The 24,233-nt window shown below is 40.9% G+C and overlaps 1 protein-coding gene across 2 annotated transcripts in view; it reads right to left on the reverse strand.

The window, feature by feature from the left end:
* GALNT7 (polypeptide N-acetylgalactosaminyltransferase 7) overlaps positions 1-24,233 on the reverse strand; it is a 75,077-nt gene that overhangs the window by 49,794 nt on the left and 1,050 nt on the right. The gene's annotated exons all lie outside the window — the stretch shown is intronic.

Here is a 24,233-nt window from a genome sequence, read left to right on the forward strand (position 1 = left end):
CCATACTGTTGATGGTATTTGTCACCAGCATTTCCAGGAAAACTAAGTCTGTAGGTTATGTTCTTATGTTCATGGTTGCCCTCAATTTTGACAGATATACTGACAACATGAAAGTCCATTATGCAACCAATGCCATCCCTCCATAGTAGATTTTTGCCCCGTTAAATATTCTAGGGGAAACAAAACGTACTTAAACAAGACCTAAATCATACCTATTAGTGCTAAAGCTGTGTAAGTTCTGTTGTAATCCTACCAGACAACGACCACATCAGTCTACTTTTTGGAGTGTTCAACACAAAACTTGGTCAGAAGCCACTTAGGAGCCACAAAGAAAACTCCAAACGACTAAAAAGAACTTTGATGACCTAAACAAGCAAGCATTACATTATATGCAGATTTTTTAATCTTTTTTTATATATATATATAAAAAAATAACACACACACACACACACACACATATATATATATATATATATGTTCTAGTCATTAAAAAAAAAAATACATAACTGAAGTGTAACTGAGGTGCAAGGCCCACAAGCAGCTTTGGAGAAATGCGTGTTCAGCAGTAGTTTTATACTGCTATGTATCGTACTCCCACCTACATCTGAAAAATGAAAAATAAAATGTTGTGGGTTGTTTTTTTTTTAATTTAAAAAAAAGCAAGGCAACTTTCCCCTTCACCTCCTTCCCAGATTTCACAGCATCTGTCAAGCTGATTGATATGTGATGCACTACTCATTGCCCTGCACCGTCCTCTATCCAGCTTGCTTTTTCTTGCCCCCTTTCTCTCAGTTCCTGAGTAGCTCCTCAAGAGGGAACTGTTTTGCCAGGGATACATACCTGTAATAAAACTGCTAGTCAGCAGCATTGAGGAAAATCCCTTTTCCCACTCATTCCTTGTGTCCTATCTGATACGGCAAACAGGACAATCTCTGGTATTTACAATTCTACAGTTACAGAAGTAACTTAATTTTCAATAGATACCAGCAAACCACAGTCATTAATACTGACTCAGCCCATTGAAAAAAAAAAATGAAGTAGCAGTATCTTTGAGCCCCAAAATTACCTGAGTTAGCTGAAGCAAAACAACTTAGGGGAGTAAGATCAACAATTTTCTTCTACCTTAGGGCTGGCATTCCTGAAGTTTGAGAGCATTGCTTATGGAAAAGCAAGTGGCATATTCAAAAATAAAAAGGGCACATAATAGAGGAGAGGAACTGTTTGTAAAAACGTGAATTTGGCAACAGCTCGATGTTCTGCTATTATGAAGGAGTTTGACAGAATTTAGCCTTCAAGTTCTGAGTGACTTGCATTAATCTACATGAGTCTCTGTATCACCAATTCCAAAAAACGGTAAAAACAACTTCTTGTTACCTAGTAATGAGTCTAAAAACTAACAATATTCACTAACATCTGAGGTCATCTCTGCTGGTGTTTGAACCTGTGCGTGGAAGAAAGACACCGAGGAAGATACAGCTCAGTTTCTCAACTTGATTTTATTTTTTAAATGGTTGCTGTTGCTGTAAGAGTTCCCTGGGCAGAAAGACCAACTAGCTCTTCCTTCTTGCATTTTTGTGAAGATACTGTCTACTTCATCACAGCAGAGGCGTTCATGTAGGACAGTGACTTCAGGCTATCGCTGCATACTGCATGGTCTGCAGCCAACATCTCACAAGGTCATCGCGTATTAAGCTATGGAAGGCCTCAGGTAACAAACCATATGGAGACTGCCTCCGCCCCATGTCCTTCCCTTTTTTTGGTGGCATATTTGTAAATATAATTAATTCCAATATTCAAATTTCTAACAATGCAAGAATACTTATCTTCAGTTGAAATAACTTGTTTGCCCAGCTATTTGCCTAACAGAGGGGAACACCATAAATCCTGAGTTTTACCCATTTACCTGCAGAGTACCTTGTTTAAAGATATATATTCACATTTAGATAAGTCAGTATGACACCTGTCTAAGTATCCCATTTAAATGAAATGATTCCGTTGCAATATTATCTTTTACTTGCAAGGGGAATTCATCTGAGCTAACGATGCTTCTGTCATCCTCTTTGGCCTTGCTGTGCACATATCACAAACTCCCGCAGAGCAACACAACCTGCCCCAAGTGCTGTTTCGGCTTGTGCTGCTTTACCCGCTGCCCTTGCTCCTATGCTCCCTTTTCCAATGTCCCTGCCCTCCCACAACCTCCTGCTGTACGTGTCCCTCCTCCTGGAAGAGTCTGCATTTCCTGTAAATGTAATGGTCACGCTCATATGCATCTGGTCCAGACTGAAGACTTCCCTCACTTAGCAAAGTCCAGTCACCTTCATGAAAAGCAGAGACTACCAGGAGACCTGGCCAGAGTGCTTCGTGCCAGACCCTGTCTCTTATTGGGGATGCCACTGGCCACCCCAAACTCGCAAACTTCTCTCTCACCTTCAGTAAGATTTAAGAGTACAAGAAGGACAGCAAGAGCATGGCCTGTACCTGACCTATCTTTCGTGATGCCTCCTTAAGAGAGGTGCAGTACTACTTGAATTCCTGTGCAACAGGCAGTTTCACAATTAGACTCTGCCTGACTGAAAGCAAGTAAAAATAAAGACACTGAGTGCTTCAGAACAAATTACTGATAAAAATAGCAGTCTTCCAGCACTCAGTGTTTGGGGAATATCGAACCAGCTGTTAAACCTTCCAACTTGCCTTCCTTGTTGCCTGAGATTGAACTCTTACTCAGCTTTTACACATCCCATCCTTCCATTCCTGGCACTGTCATAGTTTATTGTCCCATATTGTCCCTGGTCCCATCTATAGTTTAGTAGTCATGCTGCGTTAAAGAAGATCCACTTCACTCCAAGTCTCCACTTAAGAGATGCCCGAGAACTTTGTGGAGGTAACCACAAGCAATGCATCTCTCCTTGCAGCTCTGGAGAGCACCATGTAATCTGGGATAGTAACTAAGGAGATTTAAAATAGAAAGACTCAGATAAATACCTGAATAAACAGATATTAAAGAAATCTCTGCTTAACTGTGTAACTTAAGGCTAGTTTTAAAGCAGGCAAAATAGCATCTTATCATTAAGATTACAATCATTTTCAAGTAACAGAAATATTCTTAAATTGAATCATAAATGAAGCCCCTGTATTACCTAAGGTGATGTTGTATTTTAGTCTCTCACATGTTCTGGAACTGGAAAGATGTTGGCACTAGTAGCCTGTGCAATAAAAAAACCAAACCACATTTGTAGCTGCTTGCTGCAGAATAATAGAAAAGTTGTTAGAGGACTCTGGGTAGGACAGAAGCATGATCCAGAGCCTCCTAGATCCTCTCCTTACACACAGCACACCAAAGATGACAGAAAGGCTTTTAAAATTCAGAACAGCAAGAATCAATTACAAATTTATTACAACTAGAATAATCAACATTTTCAGTAGAAGAAAGCCAAAGTGATCAAGTGAGACAGAACACAAATAAAAGAACATAAAAGCAAGTATCTCCCTACACACTGCATCTTTTCATGTGTGTTTTTGCTTCTTGTTAATTAAGTGGCTTTCTCTGTTGCATCAAAGTGCAATTTCTCTGGTCCCCAAGAAACCAGAGATCACAAAAGACCACACACTTTCCTTGCCTGCCAAGAAGGTTGCCTGCACTGATCCTGGTCTGCTCTTCTTAATGGAACATGACACAAATCGAGAAAAGACAAATGTTGTACATCATACAAGGTAAGTCATTTTAGGTTAAGTACTTAAGACTGGTCTAATGAACCACCAGCTGACCCAGAGACTGTGCTTCAACTCTGAAGGTCTGCCATCAACTGCTTTTCAAATGCCCATAACCTTCCTTCTTTCTCTGCACAACAGACAAATTTCTACATATTGCAGCCTACGTTGTCATTAGCATGTCTTTAGCATGGTCTTTCAACTGCAAACTTCTCTAGAGCATCATCCACAGTAATTCATTCTCAAACAGAGACTGCAGTGACTCAGACCTCCAAGCCAGCAAAGAAGCACTGGTTCGGTATGTTTACCCTTGAATGCACCATACAGGTTGCTATACTATAGGTGAGACTCCACACAAATTAAAAAAACAAAACAAAACAAAACAAACAAACCAAATTTGCATGCTGGTTGGCTTATTTCATGCTAAATTCAGCCATTTAGTTGTTCAGAACGCTGTTATGCTAACAGCCAAGTCCCATCAAGAGGCCCAAGAGCAAGGAGAGCACCAAGCCCTGGGGCACGATTATCATTCTACTACAGCACCAGGGAGAAAAACTATCCCTAGTGAGCAAAGCCCACCAGACACTGATCCTACCTTTCCAAAGCAAAGTCTAGTTTCTTCTCTAGTCTTGAGAGCAGAGACTCTAAGGACTCAATCACTTTCAATTTTCCTTTTTTTCCTGAAGCAACTCTCCATCTGAAGTCTTAAGAGATGTCAAGTTGGATTTACTCACAGGAAGGACAATGCTTATTGCCTAGAAAGTTAAACCTTGTTTTCTCTGAAGAAACTTAATGAAAATAATTCTTTTTCAACTTCTCAACCTGAAGGCAATCCATGGGATACCTTGCTGCATGAGAGGTTCAGCAAGGTGACTTGTTCCTTAAGCAAATGTGCCAAGTGCTGGCAATTCAGTGTAGTAGGTGTCACAGGAGGAGCAAAGCAGTTGATGAAGTGATACATTTCTAAACAAAAGTGCAACAAACTGGCTTCTAGGGACACAGCCAACCCCAGAAAAACGTTTAAGCAGATGAAGGCTGTGGAAAGTCTGCAAATGCTCAGAATTCTGGCCGGCTCTAATCAGTATTATCATCTCTCATTTCTGTAAGCGTTACATATTTTGTTCAAATGCAACCTTCTGTTCTCCTTTTAATTTCTCTCAAGTTTCCAGTTTTGTTTACAGTGCTTTGATTAAGATGGTGCCATTGCTTACCCTATTTTAGAGGGGCAGAAGGTGGAGGTGAAAATTTTTTCCAACTCTTCTAGAAAAAAGCTGAATATCAGGAAATCCCTTTTGAAAAATGGATTGCAGAAATGGATGGCAGAAAATGGAAGATTTTTCTCCCTGTCTCCTTCCTCCAAGTGATTAGGAGTACCACATTTACACATGGCTATATGGCTTGGAGCAATGCTATGCATTCAATCAGATTTTGAAAACAGTGCTGAATGGCTCACATAACACATCTAGAAAGCAGTAAAATCATCAACAAAAAAGGAAAACATAACTCTGCCCTTCAACTTGCAGATAAGGACTTTAGAGTCAAGTATTAGATGCTCTTCTCCATCTTCCCTAAGCTTTTCCTAAGAGACATGCGTTTCGACCATATAATATGGAACACCTCACAACCGTAAGATACAGTTTTCTAATGCAGCCTGATAAATGGATGAAATCCATTTTTTGTTAACAGAAAAATATACCTTCAAGTCAAGATCAGCAAATCAGAGTGAAGACAAAGGCATTTATTATCCCGTATTTACAATGAAATTAATAAGAAGCATACTTGGGCTATTATAAATTGCTTCACAATAATTTGAATAACCAACACCTTGCTGGCCGATGAAGTTTTTCCCCAGGATACAAAGAAAAAGAGGAGTATACCATGATTAGACAACTGTCCACAATTTTTCTCTCTACAGGGATTTTATAAATGCTTGACTAGAAAATTTGTGAGTATTAAGAACAAAATGGACAATTGCTTAAGATACCATCTCCATCAGAGCTGACTGCAAGATGCAAAAGGGCCTCTAGATATCAAGTCTTTATTATGACTCTTGGACTATTTCTTCCCCTCTTCAGAAAAAAATGCATTGATTTTTCATCTGAGCTTTACTATCTTTCTCTCTATTGCCAATTAGAGGCTAGCAGAATAGCAGATATTCTGTTAGTAAAGTAAATTAGTAAAACGGTATTCACACAGGAAAGCAGATCCCGTTTCTCAGTTTAAAAGACCTCCTTCCCTTGTAGATCCCTTAGACTATTCAACTTCAACAATTAATAAAAATTAAGAGCAAACAATCCTGAATACCTGAAAATAAATATAGCGTATTGATGTCTTGTCAATTTAGTATATGCTGATCCATGTAGTTTAACTATTTCTACAGTAGTATTTTGCCACATGCACACGCTTTCAACTACTTGGCAAACAATTCCAGTAGTTTTTGCAATCAAATGGAAGACAAAGAGAGAAAACAGCTATGGGAATGAAATATTTCACAGCAACATTGCCATAATCCATAAAATCATTTCTACCACTAAGACCTTCTCTCTGGTACTTTCTCATTTCAGTCCTGCACTCCATGATCTTCAGCTGCATTGCCTTATCTTTTGTGCCCAGCAGCTGGTGTCCTCTGGTCCTACACCTGCACTCAAGCCATTACTACAATTGCTAAGAACTTTCTTCCACAGCCCTTAACGGTTCAGCAATAACAAGCCATCTCCTTCCCATCCTGAAAACCTCTTTCACCTTCACCCCCCCACCCCCACCCCCCCAAAAAAGTTGTGCCCTCCAAGGTGAAAGGCTTAAAACACAGCATCGCTGAAGAGGTTCTGTACAAGATTTGTTCTCGTCACTACATTTCAACATTAAATGTAGCTTGTGACCTTTCTAGTTGAGTCATTGCTCCTTCCACCTTCTGTCTCGCTCCAGGAATATCCTTCATTTTATGCATATGTTTGAGCAAGATCTTAAAAATAGAACTCATGTTTATTCATATGGACATTAAAGATTCTTAAGGACTTCCAAGATGCCCTCTGTCCAGCTTCATTTGCTTCCATAAAGGAGAGATTATTCTCCTCCTTTTCCTATGTAGTACTGTTACACAGTAGACTATGAGGGGGAAAGGCTTTTCATTTTACTAAGACCAAACCCCTTTTAGGCATGTTCTCTGTAGATTGAAGAAAGAGAAGCAGCTGTTTCTTCTGGACTTAAACAATCAAAATTTAAGTAGTCAAGTTTTAAACTGTAGAGATAAGCAGGTAAAAACAAGCATATGCTTTTAATTTAAAAAGTAAGAGACCGAAGAGTTACAACTTATAATCCATAACTTTGCTATTGAAAATACCCAACTTCTATTATTTTTCCCTCCGGAGGGAAAAAGCCTCAGAAAGAAAGAAAAACTGCTATCAACCCTCATGTTCTAAGCAGTTGAGGACAGCTCTTCTGGCCCTCCAAGCATCAGCTATGAACACTGTGCTGGTTAAAGCCCGCAGAGGAACTTCATCCTTGTTTCTCAATCATCTGACGGATATTTAAAAACCATGCATTTGTCTTATATACCTCAGCGAGTAAATGACATTTACAATACAATAAATCCATCACTGATGGACAGGTTTGATCAAGGGATGCAGGTTTCTGTGCTACGTCTTGTCTGCCTCAATTTTTAAAGACACATACGTCTATCTCATTTCATATTTCTTGCTATTAAAAAGCAAACTGCATGATTAGATTTTCATTTATCTTTCTCATTCTCAAGCTTTACAACAGCCTATTTCTGTCTTTTTTTTTTTTAAATTGCATTTCACAATTTGATCAACCCTACCATTTTGAAAGCTTTTTCAAAGAAACAGCCAGCCAAAGCCAAAAGCTGCATTGTATGAAAATTACGCATACAGTCTAAAACCCGTTTCTGAAAGTTTCATCTGAACTCCCAAAAGATTTCAGAAATTCAGAGTATTTACGTAATTACCTTGTGTATTGCTTGACTAGATAAGTGAGGGGAAATCACTTGTGATCACTATGATCAATTGTGTTCTCCATCTCATCTTTCCTTGACCTTTCATTCCTGCATCTTTTCTATGAAGGATATTAAAGAGACTCTGTGTGGTATTTGCCAATAAATTAGTTATGTTCTACTGAACTGTTGAGGTAAGGTAAGTTCTTACCTGTCCTAAATACTTAAAAAAAACCCCAACCAACACAATACATGCATTTGAAGTATAAGAAGGAAAAAAGATCTGCAACAATACAAAACTAGTAAGAACAGATATTGAACAGATAAACCAATCTTGGTAAATTGACTACTCTTTCTGTGACAAATACAGCTAGTGACATTATTTGTTTTGCTATAAAGTAAACACGCTGAATATCAAAACCTATTTCATAGCTTTGCTTTAGAAGCCACATCATGTGTGACCACAGCCAGGTTCTTTACATCTTTCAGATAGCCGGCAAGAATACTATAATACAAGCCACAGACTTCTTCAAATGGACTCCACTGAAGCTGTCTGCTCTCCACGATGCTTCCAGCCTTGCACTTAGCTCTGCACTCTCCATGCAATATCTTTTATTTCAACTATGGAAGTCACCACGCTCACATTGAGACAAGACTTAGCAGAGAAGGAGACATGCTGCACCTGGACTTCAAGAAACAGACTGCCTTGACATTTACTTTATTAGCGCAGATGACCCATAGCGGTACCAGCAATCTAAACTTGAAGCTGCCCGAGACTAACATTCGAAACATTACTCTCAAAGCCGACTTTAGGAACCAACACCCTACTCCTTTCTCTTAACATGGCACAAAGGATCAGCCTCTAGCCCCGAACATCTTCCACCTGCATCTGTCAGACCCTGGAGAGAGTTTCCACATGACCTTTGTGTTTCCAGCTCAGGTACACTCTGGCTGGCATTTCTGACCACATGTCTGGAGAAGATGCAAATGAACATCATCCTCTCGTGTGCATTGATTCCTTTGCAATTGGGCTGTAGCATTCTATCGTTTAAGTTATTTGGCGTACAGCACACACAAAGATGCATGAGGATCCTTCTTGCTTGCAACGAATGGAAGTCAGTGTTCTCAGCAGCGGGTGTAACCGCAGGATACCCCCACCATCCAAACAGCGCAAGCAAGAGGCATTTGTCTGAAGCACTGTAATCTTTTTAACAAATGTTCGCTCCTTGTAAACATGTTGTTATGAGATCAGAAGTCTTGGCAATTCAGACTCTCCACATAAATAACCAGAATGGAATTTTGGTTAAAAATTGATCTCAAAAAGCGAGCCTTTCCTCAGGTTATGCTCACCCCAGTAATGCTGTACCCAGCTAGAGTGATTTCCACAAGCACGAAGCGTGCGCACTCTTGGTAGGCTTCAAATGGAGCTGCTAATAACTGCATTTATGAAAACTGTGCCCTTCGCCTACTGTGTCTAGCACAGAAAAGATATTAGTGAAGCATACTTATGATCTATCCAGTTCATTAAATGGGTGTTTAAATCGGAATGCAATTCACTGGATCAAGACCTTTACATGCTAGCCTTGCACTTTAACTTCTAACAAAGACAATTTTGTTAAAGCCTGTCAGAAAACTAATTTCAAAAGCCCTCTGCAGTGCCTGAGAAAGAAAGTCTGTTGTCTCTAACAGGGTAAAATCTGGCCAGCAGCTGGAGAAGGAAGTAAGGCCGTTCATACTTATGTCTGGCTGGGGAAAGACTGTGCCTCCCAAGAGGAAGAACTGCAAAAAAAGAAAGATGTCAGTATTTCGATCTTCTACATGAAAGAGAAGCTATATGCACGAGCCATCAAATACCAGAAAAGGATGAACTGACAGATGTACCAGGACAGGACAGTAAACAATATAGACTTGTTCACTGTACATCAAAACAGATTGAACAAAACAAACCCAAAATTCCACAAGGAAGATACTCTAAACAAAATACAAAAGAAGTAAAATCCACTGTGTTTTGCTACCTTTCAATAACCTGCAAAACTATTATACTGAAAATGGTAAGGAAAAGCAATATGGAAGAGCCTTTTCTGTAAGAGACAATGCATTCGCATGGTTGTCAACCAAGCCAATATTATTGCTGTCATTAATCAGTCACCTTTTGGGATGAGGTCCTTTCTTTTTTAAAAGTTCTTGCACACGAGTGACAACAGCACAACATAACAGGTATATGTTCTGTTTAAAACTGTCATATGTGAGTTACCCAAATCAACATTTTCTCACTACATTACTTTTTCACACAATGTAGACTTGGACAAATCTTCTAAGTTAAGACAGAGAAAACCAGACCACGCCACTATCCCACCAAACTGTTCCAGTAAACTAAACAAACAAAAAATCCCCAACACAAAAACCAACCAGAAAACCCACTTTTTTTTTAAAAATTACAATTAAACAGTTCTACAGTTTTAAGCGTCATGGCAAACTAGAAATATCAGGGACAGCAATGAAGAGGTGTCAGTGTGTTCTTTGGTGAAATTGATGGAAATTTTCAACTGGATATAAAAAAACCTTGCACCATGAGAACAGCCAAGCAGTAGGACAAGTTAGGCAGAGTACCCTCTCCCTCCTTGGAGGTTTTCAAGGTCCAACCGGCCAAAGCCCTGAGCAGCCTGTCTGACCCCATAGCTGACCCTGCTTTGAACAGGAGGTTGAAGCAGGGACCTCCTCAGGTCCCTTCCAGCTTGAATTATCCTACGATCCTATGCAAAAAAATTTGGATAGCCTTTCTGACTTCATTAAAGCTGGAATTTTTCATTTTGCATTTAACTCACTCGAATTAAAAATATATGAAAGCTTAAAAATAAGCTACTATTCAGCTTTCCATTTTTAATAATTTCAACAGAACATGAATAGCAGAAACTTTGTGCATCTCTTTACTAAGGAGCAGCTGAAAGCCACAAGCGATAAAAGTCACTTCAGACATAACATTTTACCTGGAAGCAGCATATTTTCCTTTTGTTTAGCATGGCATTTACAGTTCAGCAATTCTTGACAGTATGACACAACTGTAGATTTGTAAAGGAAGTCAGATTTATATAAGATGTGGCAAAAAAAATAATCACTTGCCTACTCTTCCTACTGAGTAAAGGGACTCGAGTCTGACTTCCCTGTTTTATTTAAAAAGCAAAGTTTGTAAGACTTCTGAATGTCAATACTATGATGCATTACATTGACATTTATCTTGCCAATATTGCAGATATACAGTAAAACCCGAAGGTGGCATTTTTCATCTCTGCTGCAAGGTGTGGAATACCAGGAATACGAATTACAAGATGCACCTAGCTCTTGCAGAAAATTAATGAAAACTATGGTTTTTTAGCTGATGCAGGCAAACTGCCTTTATATTTTTGTTTTCGCTCATTTGTTGTGGATTTAAACCTCTGTCTGATAGGTGCTGGATTTTTCAAGCTGATGTTCCAGAGTAGGACGGATACACTGCTACAATCAGTTTACTTCTCCGCTACACACTTCTGTCCTGCCCGTGCACCAAGACAGGCACCTTTCCACCCACACGCTGAGCCGCATCAAGGACTCCTCGAAGCCAGCTGTGCGGGCAAGCCAAACGAATTTGGCAAGGTGAACGCCATACGCAAGGTCAACGCCATACGCAAGGTCAACGCCATACGCAAGGTGAACGCCATACGCAAGGTGAACGCCATACGCAAGGTGAAGGCCAGTGCTGAGCTAGTTCAAAACAGGAGCGTGAAAACAAAGCTGCTGGAAGCGAGGGGTAGCTGAAAAACAGGGGAGGGTGCCCTACCAGCAAAACACACAGAACACAGCTGCCTCCCCAGGCCGTTTAAAACCACTACCTGTGCACAGGCCCGTAGAGGAGAGACGCGGGCCGCGCAGCCCTGCTCCCCCCGAGCCATTTCCAGCCACCCTCGAAGCCCTCCTCGGGACTCTGCGGGGAGAACAAGGACCCGCAGGCTGGCAGGAGAGCGGCTGCCCAGCTCAAGAGAGGGTCTGTTTCTTTTGTACCTTTAAAACAAAATGAAAGAACCAACCAAACAAAAAAACCCCCGAGTGCCTCTTCTCCCGCCTCGGAGGAGACCCCGTGCTGGGCGGAGGCAGCGGCGGCGTACAGCAGGGCCCCTGCCTCCCTCCTGAACCGAGGGCGCCCGCGGGGCACGAAGAGCGCCAGACAAAACCACGCAGGCTTGCCCAGTCCTGTGATTTTCTGAGTCACCACACCCAGACCCCACCTCACGCACAGCAGCAAGAAATAATCCAAGCATTCCTACGCAGGGAAAGCCCGAAACAGTAAAACAGACTTTGTTTCGGGTGGTCTGGGCAGTGGCTGCTGTCCCCCTTCCCAGGACACCCCAGTGCTCTTCCAGTGTTCTCCATGGTCAATGCTAACCCAGGAACGCCGTTATGCTCTAAACAAAATGATATTTCTACTAAAGTGTGAACCTGCCTTTATTCTTCTCAACCAAAACAGAGCTAAAAAAAAAGAGATTATTTTCCTTTTACTACAGATTAAGGAGATAGCTGCGTGTTCTTAAATTCTGGGAGGAGAGGGAAAATGTGTATAACCAGCAGTTGCCCTGCCCTAGGCAAGGACACTTTTCCCTTTCCAGGTAAGCTCTAAGCATCTAGAGAGTTCTCATTAAAAATATATAAAAATGGTGACTTTACACAGCATGATTATTTGAACATATATTTCTAGATCTCCAGTACTACCCTTTCCTTACAAAACGCACCCAAATGTCAGGCAGAACTCCCTTCCACATAAGATAAAGAATTAACCAAAATCAGCACATATTTTCTCACTCCTGTATCCAATCTTTCATGCCACTACAGCTAGATATGAAAGCGTATTAGGGAAAGTGCCAGTCTAGTGCTGGCCACATTTCTTCAGTCTACAGACAAAATAAATCAAAGTAAGTAAAGAAACTGAAGCTTTAAAAGTAAAGATGTACGAAGGGAAAGGAACACTGCAGAGGTTAACATGCATCGGGATAAAACCAGCACTGGTTATAAAGCATTAGAGCTGCCATAACTGGTCTTTTTCATATGGTTTAAAGCTTCTTTGAGGCCTACAGTTGATACAGCATAAAAACAGTTAAGCAACATTAAGGTCTGACAAAATTAACAAATGCATGCGGGGGAGCAAATGGACTTCCTACAGGAAAGTTGTTGGGTTTTGGCGTTAGACTATAAATAGATCTCCTAAATATACACTGCTGGAAGGTTTCCATTTGTAAAGCCAAAGTGACATACAGAAAGTCAGCTACATACAACTACATACAGGAGTATTTAATGGGTTCAGCTATAAGACACTTATTGTGTACCTGAAACCTTAACTTCCTCATCAGTAAAACTGGACTTAAAAGTAAACGCACATACATTTTCATAAATATGGACAAATTATTTTGCTCTGAACTTAGGAAATTTCAGGTCTGAGAATGAAAAAAGGAAGATGATAAAGTACAATTATTTCTGATACTCGAAAGCATTCTCACCGATGAACATTTTAAGGCATCACAGTCAAGATTATTCAGTTAAGCTATTAAAACATATTTTTAAAGCACTGACTTAAAAAGTGTAATGAATTCAGCTTGCAACCTTATGCCTTTGGTAACATTAAGTAGTACATTACAGTTGTTAGATAAACCAAATTAATAGATAAAAGTTCTGTCTGTTTCTTAGAAATTAACAGCTGTGAACAATTCCTGAAAATGAGGATTGCTAGGATTAAACTGCAAACTGTATTTTGACAAGTTATCAGTACAGACTAAATTCTTGCAAATATCGTGCAAGATAAAACCTGTTCAAAAACCTGTTCAAGCCGCCTCTCCTTTGCAGCAACGCTAACTGGCCAAGTCTATCAGTGAAAGCTTTGGTGCTTAGCGTTTAAGGCCGTAAAGACTTCTTTAATCGTAGACATGAATTGTAGAGTTTAAAATGAAACAGGTTTTTTTTCCATAAAAACCTTAGCATTTTATATCCTGTGACGAACCTGTTAGAAGATAGACTGCCCAAGCTATTACAGAGGATAAAGAGAAGTGGTCTGATCATTTATCTTCCTTCCTTACTTTCAGATATCCATATCATTTAATATCTTACTGCAATGCAAGAAAACTCTTAAGTTGTTGAACAGCGGGGTCATGAGAATAAGCCTAATCAACTCCCCAAATTCCCACAAAGAATCAATAAGGAAAAAAAATTGACCAGGAAAAACAAGAAATAAATTGAGGTATTCATCCTTCAGCTGAGGAGGAGATTGGAGTAAGAACCGGGAACAACAAAAGATCAATGCACCTCATTACACTAACACGGACTTATGCTGGCGGCAGTCAATGATCATCACCAAGCCTCCTCCTAAGGATCCAATCATACCTTCGTCACCCCCCACAAACATACAGGACTGTTTAAAAAAGTTAATTTTAAACAAAAAGATATTTTATTGTTTCCAGTAAATATAAAAGTTAAGAACTGCAAATCGGTGTCTTGCATGCCTTACTGTACGCCCAGCAGCCTCTCTGTTCTCAGCTTCACAGCAAAAACATAACGAGGTACCTCTGATTACCTGCAGCGCGTGTGCGCATTTCACCACACACATACATTCAAGTCAGCTTGGGTTTAGAAATTATGCATCCCTGGGAAATACCGCCAAAACAATAACCTCCCAAAGAGGCACAAGGCATCTCTCAACCACAAGATCTAGGCGTACGGGAGTCAGAGAAAGGGGATGTAGGACAGATGAAGTGTGCTCAGGGACAGCAGATTTCAAAGAATTCTAATTATTTTTAAAGTAGGCCAACCCTCAGGAAATATCCATCTCATCCAGAAAAATTAATCCAGCCTGCTCCCTGACATCCTCTTTTCCCAAGGCCCCTCAGGCATACACAAAGATTAAAGGCTACATGAACTATCCTGGCAGTCTGCTCCCTTTTATCACAACAGCTTGACAACTCCCCTGTCATCACCAGCCCTGGTAGAAGATAGTAACAGGAGCAAAACTTGGTAACTCCCTCAGAGGTGACTGACGCGACTATTCATGGAAAAAGCAAGTCTGCTCTGTAATATGGCGACTCTGTATCTTACAGAGATTCCCCACCTTTGTTTCTCTACAGGAAATAATGGTGGTGGTAGTGACACTTTGGACACCCCCTCACTGCTCCGTACGTAAGCACTCAAGGGTCTCATCATACATTGCCAAAGCTGGGCCAGAGTAACCGTTGGCCCCAGGTTGGACATCGAGGTCTTCTCCCAGTCTTGACTGCAGCGCCATGGATAGCTGCACTCCTTGAGGATGTTTCTTCTGCTGGTGACCCTGAAGGAGAAGCTCACGCCTGGACCTGCTCGAAGAGCTTCAGAGCCTCACTGTCAAGTCAACACTTCTTGTCCTTCCTTAGCCCAACCTTTCTTGTACTGTTTACATAAATATTTGTCTTGAAGCTTATTTTTTAGTCTAGATTGGTATTGGAAAACACAGAGAGGGACGAAAGACACAAGGAGTCTTCAACTCTTAGACACCAAGATCACACAAATGCATCTCAAACTAATCTGCAGTCTTACTTCAGACACCCAAGGCTGGAATACCTCCACAGAGAGTACTCAAGACCACTTTACAAAATCAGTAAGTCTCATGCTGTAGGAGTATCCTACATTGAGTGAAATATCAGCATTTGGAGCTGATGATCTCCAAAAAGTGATACAAGAGGCAGCAGGAGATTCTTCCCCACCAGCAGGACCTGAGGCACAGGAAAGCCACGCACCATCCTTCTGGACTTGAGAGCTGCTGGCTAAGAGAGCTGCTCTGATCTCCCAGCAGAGGCAGGTGATACACTTATAGACAATTACTGAAAGGTCATATTCCATCAAAAGAAGCAAACAACAACAACAAAAAATCCACCTCCCACCCTTCTTCCACCTCTGCAGATTACTGAGATATTGTTTTTAAGCTAATCACTGGTGAAGGTCTTAGTTCTGTGCAGGAAAAAGGTATTTCATAGAGGGGAGGGAAATAAGGATGGAAAACGTGGAAGAAGTGAGAAAAAACCAACATATTTCATAGCTGCTGTTTAAAGCTTCTCAGAGGCTTTGGCATGTTAGAATAACACTGTGGGAGATGGATTAGCAGAGCCAGAGCAGGTGAAGCAGTCTAAGGTGCATGATAAATGCACCGTTGACACATGCATGGCTTATAAAAGACATATATTACAAGCCTGGAAGAGCTGACTTCAAGGCCTCATTTAAGTGAGAGTGCAGCAAATCTTGTTTCAAGATTAAAGCATGCAGAGAACAATTTATTTTCTATAAAGAACACGCCGTTATCTCAATATTGTCTTTCTTGGTCTTCCTTCCTCAATAGGAAGAATAGAAAACTCATGACATTACCATCCCAGACGCTTTTAAGAAGTAGCTTGGTTACTTTCTTTGGTTTTGCTTCAAAATGTTATCACAGATGAGGCATTTTCTACAGCCAACTTAAAACGATAAATACCTCTTTCTTCGACATATCTAGAATTCTTATATACTAGCTCAAAACAAAGACATTGCTTCAATATCTCAAATCCATAAAGGCAGGAATTGAGAAATAAAATGGGGTGCTGCTATGCTTCAGCCCTATTGAAATGCTATTCCTTGTTTTTTTAAGTCATCCTTAAAAGGGAAATCTTACTACAGCTTAAAACCAAAGCAAATTTTAATCCCCAAGTTGTGACAAAAATGTTCAAATATGAAAAAAACTATATTCAATTTAATTAAAAATCTTGTATTTTTTCTAAAGCACACTATTTAACATAATACTTTCTGCCTTATTAAAAAAATCAACTGTATTCACTCAAGTCAGAACAGTTCTTGCTGAGCCTTTTTCATTGCCAATTTTCTAAAAGACAACAAAATAAGTAAGAAACTTTGTGGGCTGAGCACCATCTGCTTATGCTTTAATTTCATTAACAGTTATATTTTGAGACCTTCAACTGTAAAGAAAGTTTTCCAATGTAAACAGTATGTAAACCGGCATACTGTTTTTACCTTATACCTCCCTACAATTCTCTCCTGCTGCTCAGAGGTTTACTCCACATCAATGCCAACTGCTGCTATTTGCAACTGAACGTTCCACAAGGAAATCAAAGGAAAATAAGTTGTAGCTTAGGAAAGCCAGAGGAATACTAAAAAAACATTACTGGATCAACGATTAGAATGAAGGATTCAAGAAGACATGGTAAGAAAGAAACCTGAAAGAAATACAGGCCACCATAGAGCAGCAAACAATTACTTTATTATAACAGAGAGGAAAAAAAAAGGCAATTTGTTCTGCGAGTTGTAAGAAAGCATGCTTATGCATGGAGAAGCATGCTTAATTCCTGCTTAATACAATCCTTTTTTAAGCATCATCTCTTCATACAAAAAGTAGCCATTTTTGTTTTAGGAATAACGTATGTATGTACCCCGCTAAGAATAATATTTTTATTCCCATATGGGAAGTCAATAGGTTTTCAGAATACAGGAATTCTGTGCTATAAAATGCATCCCTAGGAAAGCACCAACCTGTTTAAAAACCAGCTCGCACTAAGCAAAGAATGTGTTTTTTCAAATTTCAGACCTGCCAATTCAAATGATAGTCCAATGAGTAAGCAAACAGTTCAAAACTGTTCGGTCCCTTGCAGGGGGAACACATTAAGGATGTTTATTTAAAAAACAAAAGGTAGAATACAAGTATTAGCCTTCTCCTCTATATCTTTTTACAATTATTAACAACAAAACACTCTTTTTCCACAAAAGCACATCCCTTCCCAGCAAGCTCCTTCAAGGAGGAGGCTACAATTAAATCCCCTGATAAATCCCAATCTAGAAGTCTGCTGTAAAGCACAACCTTAACCTTTGGTGTAAGTTTACGGAAATCTACCGAGTTTAATTTTTTTTTTTCCCCTGAAACCTGTATTAGGTGAAGGGCCAGAATACCCCCAAACCCAAGCCTGAACAGCAGCACCGGTCGCGCAGACGTACGCGCTGCTGGCTGCTCCTTGCTCCCCTGCGTTGGGCCGTTCCGGCAACGTCTTCCTTGCTGAACACGCTGCCTCGGCAGTGCTGTTCATCACGGCGGGGGGGAAACCTCACTCACCAAAACAGCGTCTAAATCTGGAGCACTGTGGGGCGGAGGTGGACTGCTGAAGGCAGATTCAAGCAAGATAAATTCCCTTTAATTCACAAAAAGATTAAAGAAAACTGATGGAGGAGGCGGCCTTTTAAGCAGCGTGTTGCTATTTTTAAACTAATCGTTCACAGTAGACGTTTGTTTTCCACACTTACGGAGGAAATCTAGTAATTAAACATTAACTGTTACCAGACTTGGAATCCTTCTCTCAGATTATATGGCCTAGTTTCTGTAAAATGCACCCCCTCCCCGTCCCCCCAAGGTAGAAGTCAAACCTATTAATGTAACAGCTTATCCTGCCCTATTTCCACTTGGCAGTCTCCCGTAATGCTGATTTAATATCTGACAAAAATAGGACAAAGATACTGTCATTTTTCATTAGGGAACGTCAGCTCAATACAAGCAGTTTTAACTCTGCTGAGCCTGGGTTAGGGAAGGTGCACGCTGCTCGGCCGTGTGGCCAAAAGCCCGTGTACGTACCTCTCTCAAGGCTGGCATCCCCGTGACCCACCGGGCCTTTTCCGATAACTCAATTTACTAGCACCAGAATTTCTACTGCTTCAGCTTCGCCATCATCGCTTAATTCACCACCTTTAAAATAGAGAACTATTACCTAGATTTTTATTTTAAAAAAGACTTTATTACACACTATTTTTAATGCCCCGTTGTTTGGCCACTAAGCAGCACAAATTACCACTTCTGTTGTTTTGTTTGTTTTTTTTTTTTTAAAAAAAAAAACAAATGGCAACGTACCCAACCCATTGTGTTGATCTTTCCTGATCTCTGCGGTTTCTCCCTTAGGTACTTCAACAGGGGAATAATTTTACCTGTACAGTTCCCTAAACGGACACAATTACTAAGTTTTTTGCTGCACAATTTCACCTAAGAGCGCAGAGCCACCTTTCATCCTATGCTGGGGAACCTGCCAAAGGTTTCTTGGTTTCTTTTCTTGCAGTGGGATTCTTAAAAAGCAAATGCCAGCCTTAACTTAAGAGCTTTGATTTTTCGGGTGTTACCACAAATGGTAACACTTGGGGCTAGAATAGGACAAAGGGAATCTTGTCACATACATCCAAAACGGTGCGAAACTGCTCTTTCTAGAGGAGTAGATATTTACATAATTAATAGCCTTGAGATAATGAGTTACTTACCTAACTTATTACACGGGATCTTAATGACAAAAGAGTTCAAGAAAGTTTTAATACAATCTATGTATGTATACATAAATTGTAGGAATTATGTATGGTTTTTTTTCTTTTTTTTCATTTCTTCACATTATTCAGGAAACCGCTTTGTGGCCATTTATTCTGCAACATAACTGGAAGCATTTGTCAAAAGATTTCACTTTTAATATGATAGGGATTGGGGTTTTTACACTCTCCCAAGGGTGACAGATTTTTACAAGCTTTTTCAAAGCCAATTTAGATGAAAGCACATATTAAAAAAAATTAGCATTTAATATCTCAAAACATTTTGCCTATTACTGTTGCTAGCAACACTAAAGATTACTGTAATAAACAGAGAGGAAAAAGAAAGTCATGCTTACTTCCAAGAACAGCAATACTTTGGCTATAGCAAGCTCGCTGCTGCCCTGCGCCCTGATTTCAAACAAAACTTGTTGAACACAAAAAAAATTTGTCAAGGTGTTCATTTCTGCTGAGTGTCACGCAAGAAGTAGTGACTTATTGCGGCTTTGATTGCAGAAGGCGGCGTGCCAACGTCTAGCCCTGCACCTGCAGGGAGCTTGTCACACCCAGCTGATGAATGACTGCGTTCAGCTTTCAGATAATGCCGGAGTGGCAGAACTGATGTGGCACTCCTTGTGTTAGGTCTCACCCAACTATAGAAAGGCAAACCAGTAAAAAAAGTGAGCGATGTATAGATAACTATACAAAGCAACTGGAGAGAGGGAGATCATTTTCTATTTGATTACTTGTTTACCACAATGCATTACTCGGACAACTTGAATCCCTCACTACTGAACACCACTCTCCCTGTTACATCAGATCTCTCATCTTACTCCGATTCTCACCTTTCCGCCAGAAATGATACCAACTTCAGATTCCTGCGTCTCGGTTTCTCTCCTAAGCACATCTGCCGTTACTCCGTAAGGGAAAGTGAAGAACTTCTGCTGGGACTTCCACTGCCAAGAATCTAATTTAAACCACAATAACACTCCAAGTTCAGTCTGCAACTTGTCATTAAGTTCTCGGTGACAATCCAGCCAAGGCATACAGGATATTAGCCATCCTTAAAGTGAGGAAGAAGGGGTAGCACCAGAAAGCTCCGAAAACGTCCATTCAGCATTTGTTTCTTTTTTTCCCCCAACTCCTCCGCCTCCACATCATAAATTCTCCACCTTCCAGCGGCCACCTGGGAATCGGTGGTTGGTGAGGGCCCACAGCCCCGGCTGCAAGCCCATCATCTGCCTTCCTGAACCAGAGGGACGTGCCAGAATCGCCACCTGCACCCGGGCCCTGGGCAGAGCCTCCCTTCCCGATCCAAGGGCAACCGCTCCTCCCTCGCCACGGCAGGGCTGCCGTGGCATCTGGCAGCAAAGACAGCTGACTGTCCTGGCGCGGGGTGAGGGTATAAACGTCTAAGGGTGGGAGGCTGTGACCTCAAAAGCTCCTGTTAAGTCGTAGAGCACCGACAGCACACCCGGCATAGGAGACGTGCACACTTTGAGGGGTGGTGGGAGGAAGAGGACGGTTGTCCAATTAGTTATACACACAAAGAAACCCCTGGGAACCCAGTCCAGCCAGTCTAAGAACTGTTGATAAACAAATACTCCCTAAACAAAAAGCCCATTAAGAACACGTCACTTACAGACACAGAAAATTAAATGCCTTCAATATGTGGCAAGGCAAGTTAACGGCAGCCCATCGGTGGCTCAGGTGCAGCGGCTACGGGCTAGCTAAAGTCGGGAAATACCGCAAGTATTGTAATGCTTCAAATCTGAAGCACCGGGTTCCCAGATACAAGGCCAGGCAGCCTGTGCCGAGATTTCAGGAAGTTCTCCTTGCTGCACATGAGAAAAGGGCAGAACGGGGAATTTATTTCGTGGGTTTTGCAATGTCGCCACCACATTTCTGACCTGTGCAAGGTCAGCCGCACACTTCCAGCAAATCTTTTACTCCCTTCCTAGGCTCCAGAAGGGGATAAGTAACATGCTAGACACTCTTCCTTACTGATTTTCCTTCATATGGACAAATGAATAGGGTCATTTCTATCAGCTTCTTGGAGTGCTCCAGTGAAGATTAGAGGAGGTATGAGACCACTGATGATAATACTACCACATAGACTATGAGCATGCAAAGTTGTACTCCGAGCTTTGCCTCAGGTAGGCTAAACCGATCTTTCAAAAAAAAAAAAAAAACAAAACCAAACCAAACCAAACCCCAAAACCACCAACCTCAATTATAGATAACTTTTAAAGCTTCTGAATACTGATTTTGGTACTTTAATACTTTGGAGTGTTGAAGATTTGGAGAGTTAAAGCTGACCTATGCTACATTTACTCCTCCAAATATGCTGTTTTCAACTTTTCAGTAATGAATCTTTCTTTACCGTTTCAGTCCATTGGTTCTGCCTGCTGTACTACCCACTCCTTGATGACATCAGCTTTTAAGACTGTACCTCTGAGGCTGATCATTAGCGACACATCTCGCTGGAGACCAGCAAGTACTGTAGCTGGGATCCCTACAGCAATCTTCTCACGATGAATAGCCTCAATCATTTCCTGCCAGCTCCAAAACCGTGATCCCTTGATCCAGAAGAGCAGAACGTACCAGAAAACATCCAAAAGACCCCACAACATGCATATAATGATCAAATCAATGATTCTACCTAATCTTTTCTCACAGCCATAAGCAAGAGTGTCCCTGCCTAAATCTTCAGTACTCTTGTAATCCTTAAAATCAGATAGCAGGTGTCCTGACTTACACAAAAGCAGATAAGCTTTTAAAGACTCTGAGGACAGACCTTAGTATCTTTTCATTGTTTCTATTTGGTTTAGATTGGAAACTAAAAGCTCTTTAGGATAAGGATTATTTTATTTTGTTTGGATATTTCTGATAATGCAGATAAATAAATAAATACTTAACCTCTCCCTCCAAATCCTACAAGCACTTTTTCCTCAAATGGCGTCTTACAGAAACATTATTCCACAGGCAGATTACCTGGGGAAGGGCTTTGTCTCCCCAACTTCTGAATATGCTTTCAACGTATCTGTGGTAGTCTTCTATCAGAAAAAAAGGTCTTATCTCCGACTGTCTGTATTACTGCTATTACCTCTGTGTTCTCTCATTTCCTTCCTAAACAGCCACTTCTCCACTTTCACTTTTTCTTTGAAAACTCTCTGTACATTTATCATCTTGCCTCTCCAAAAGATCCTCTGAAATCTTTTAAGATCAGCAGAAAAAAAGTAACACAGTATTTGAAGGGAGAATATACTCTTTTTTTCTAAAGGTACATAGTGATAACACTACTACAAGATCTTCAGTATTACTGTTTATCCCATTCTTGCCTGCTGCTGTAAGCAGGAAAAGGTTCAAGGTTATAAACATAAAAAGAACAACACAGCAGAACTTTTCATCTTTGCTTCTTTAATGCCTCGGTGTTATTAAAAAGTGCCCAGGGTTACGGTGCAGAGGGAAAGGTGCTGCCTGAGGTTAGCTATAAAAAGTTAAATTCTATTTTAAGCTGATAGTGTCTGAGAAGGAACTTTACATTTGTTGGCTAGAGCTTTCAGCACAAGCAAAGGGAGGAGGGTGTTGTACAGGAAGAAGAATTACTCTGCTATCTTTAGCTTAACAAACTTTCCAGCACCTAACAACAGAGCAAACATACGCATTTGTATCACTGAACAAAGTGCGCAGCAGTGCATTTCAGAGAAGCAGTTATGATTAAACTCCTAGTTCCAACATGCTGAAACTGTACCAACGCACAGTCTGCTTCCAGGTGTGGCAGGGAGCAGACCCCCCAGACACAAGCCCACCTCACGGGGTCCACGTTGCCTCGCCCAGCAGGATGCAGGATACGCAGGCCCTCACCTTCGGATGTATTCCTGGGCTCTGCCAGCTCTCCAGAAATATGCCGGAGCAGTGCTAGTAGCGAGCCTGCTTGCTACTGTTTAACTAGTATTCATCGCCTGAGCAGCTTCTGAGGAGGAAAGCAGCGCAAACCAAAACATAAATTTAGTAATAACAATACCGTTTCCCAGAAAATGATGAAGCAGCATATATGTATGCTCTCATATATATCACAATGACAAATAAACAGCTGATCTAGTTAATGAACCAGATATTCTGTTTAGATTTCATCTTTGACAGTGTTTACTTAACGTAATTATATTTGTTCCCAACAAAGACTGAATTATTTCCTGAGGTGGCTGTCATGGATATTTCCTCCTCCAATCAAAGCGGGGGTAATCAAGACAGAATGCTGCTTCATCAGGGGCTGGACTGCAAAAACTCTTCCGACTCCTTTATTGCCACGCGCACCAGCTAGAAACCATTTCGGAATTAGACCTCACATGCGAATGGGGGTGGATACAAGGGTTCAGCTCAAAAGTCTCCAAGTGAAAGCCTTCGGGCTTGTGAGAAAGGATAGCGTGATTCATTACAGCACCTGCATAAATTGGTACAGCATACACACACTGCAGGACTGCAGTACTTCAGTTGTCACCCCAGAATAATCATCTGAAGATGGTCACTGCCCTACACACTGATACAACCATACCTTTTTTTTTTTTTCAGAGAATGTCACTTTCCAGGTCTGTTACCCTTTCCTAAGCAGGAAAAGTAATCTGACTGGTTTTGACACCAAACGTTTACTGCCTGACGTTTTCTTGGGAGGTACGCAAATAAAATTCCTAAAGGTTTTTCTGTACACAGAAAAGCCCGTGTTGTGTCTAGAAGAACAGATTACAGAAACTTCACTGCTTAATAAACTGCGCATCTCCAAAAGAACTGCTACGGACTATTATGTCAGCAGTAACTGCCAACATACAGCAAACTAACAGCTTCAGAAGACAGAGCATCTGCTGCAGGAGTCCAGAGTCATTTCCAGTTTTCAAAAGCAGGAATTCTGCAGCTCACTTGCCTTCCACAGTTATTCAAAGCAGCCCACTAGAGAGGGCCAAGATCATCAGTGAACACACCATAAAGATCACTTTTTAAGATAATCCCTGTAAAATTTTATGACTTTACCAAGATTAAAGTAATCCTGACTAATCTCACTTCAAGCAGATCCCCTTAAGTCCAGTTATGCTCTACAGTTCTAAAACATCTGGAGAAAACGGAAAAAGCACTTTGACTCCTGGTGTCGAAGAGCCAGATTATTCTCACCTGATGTGACCAATACAAGCCATAGCAAGGCTCACTCCCCAGATGTGTTTGCCTGACCTCC

The sequence above is a fragment of the Calonectris borealis genome, chromosome 4 (genome assembly GCF_964195595.1).
Source record: "Calonectris borealis chromosome 4, bCalBor7.hap1.2, whole genome shotgun sequence".
In the NCBI taxonomy this organism is placed as follows: Eukaryota; Metazoa; Chordata; class Aves; order Procellariiformes; family Procellariidae; genus Calonectris; species Calonectris borealis.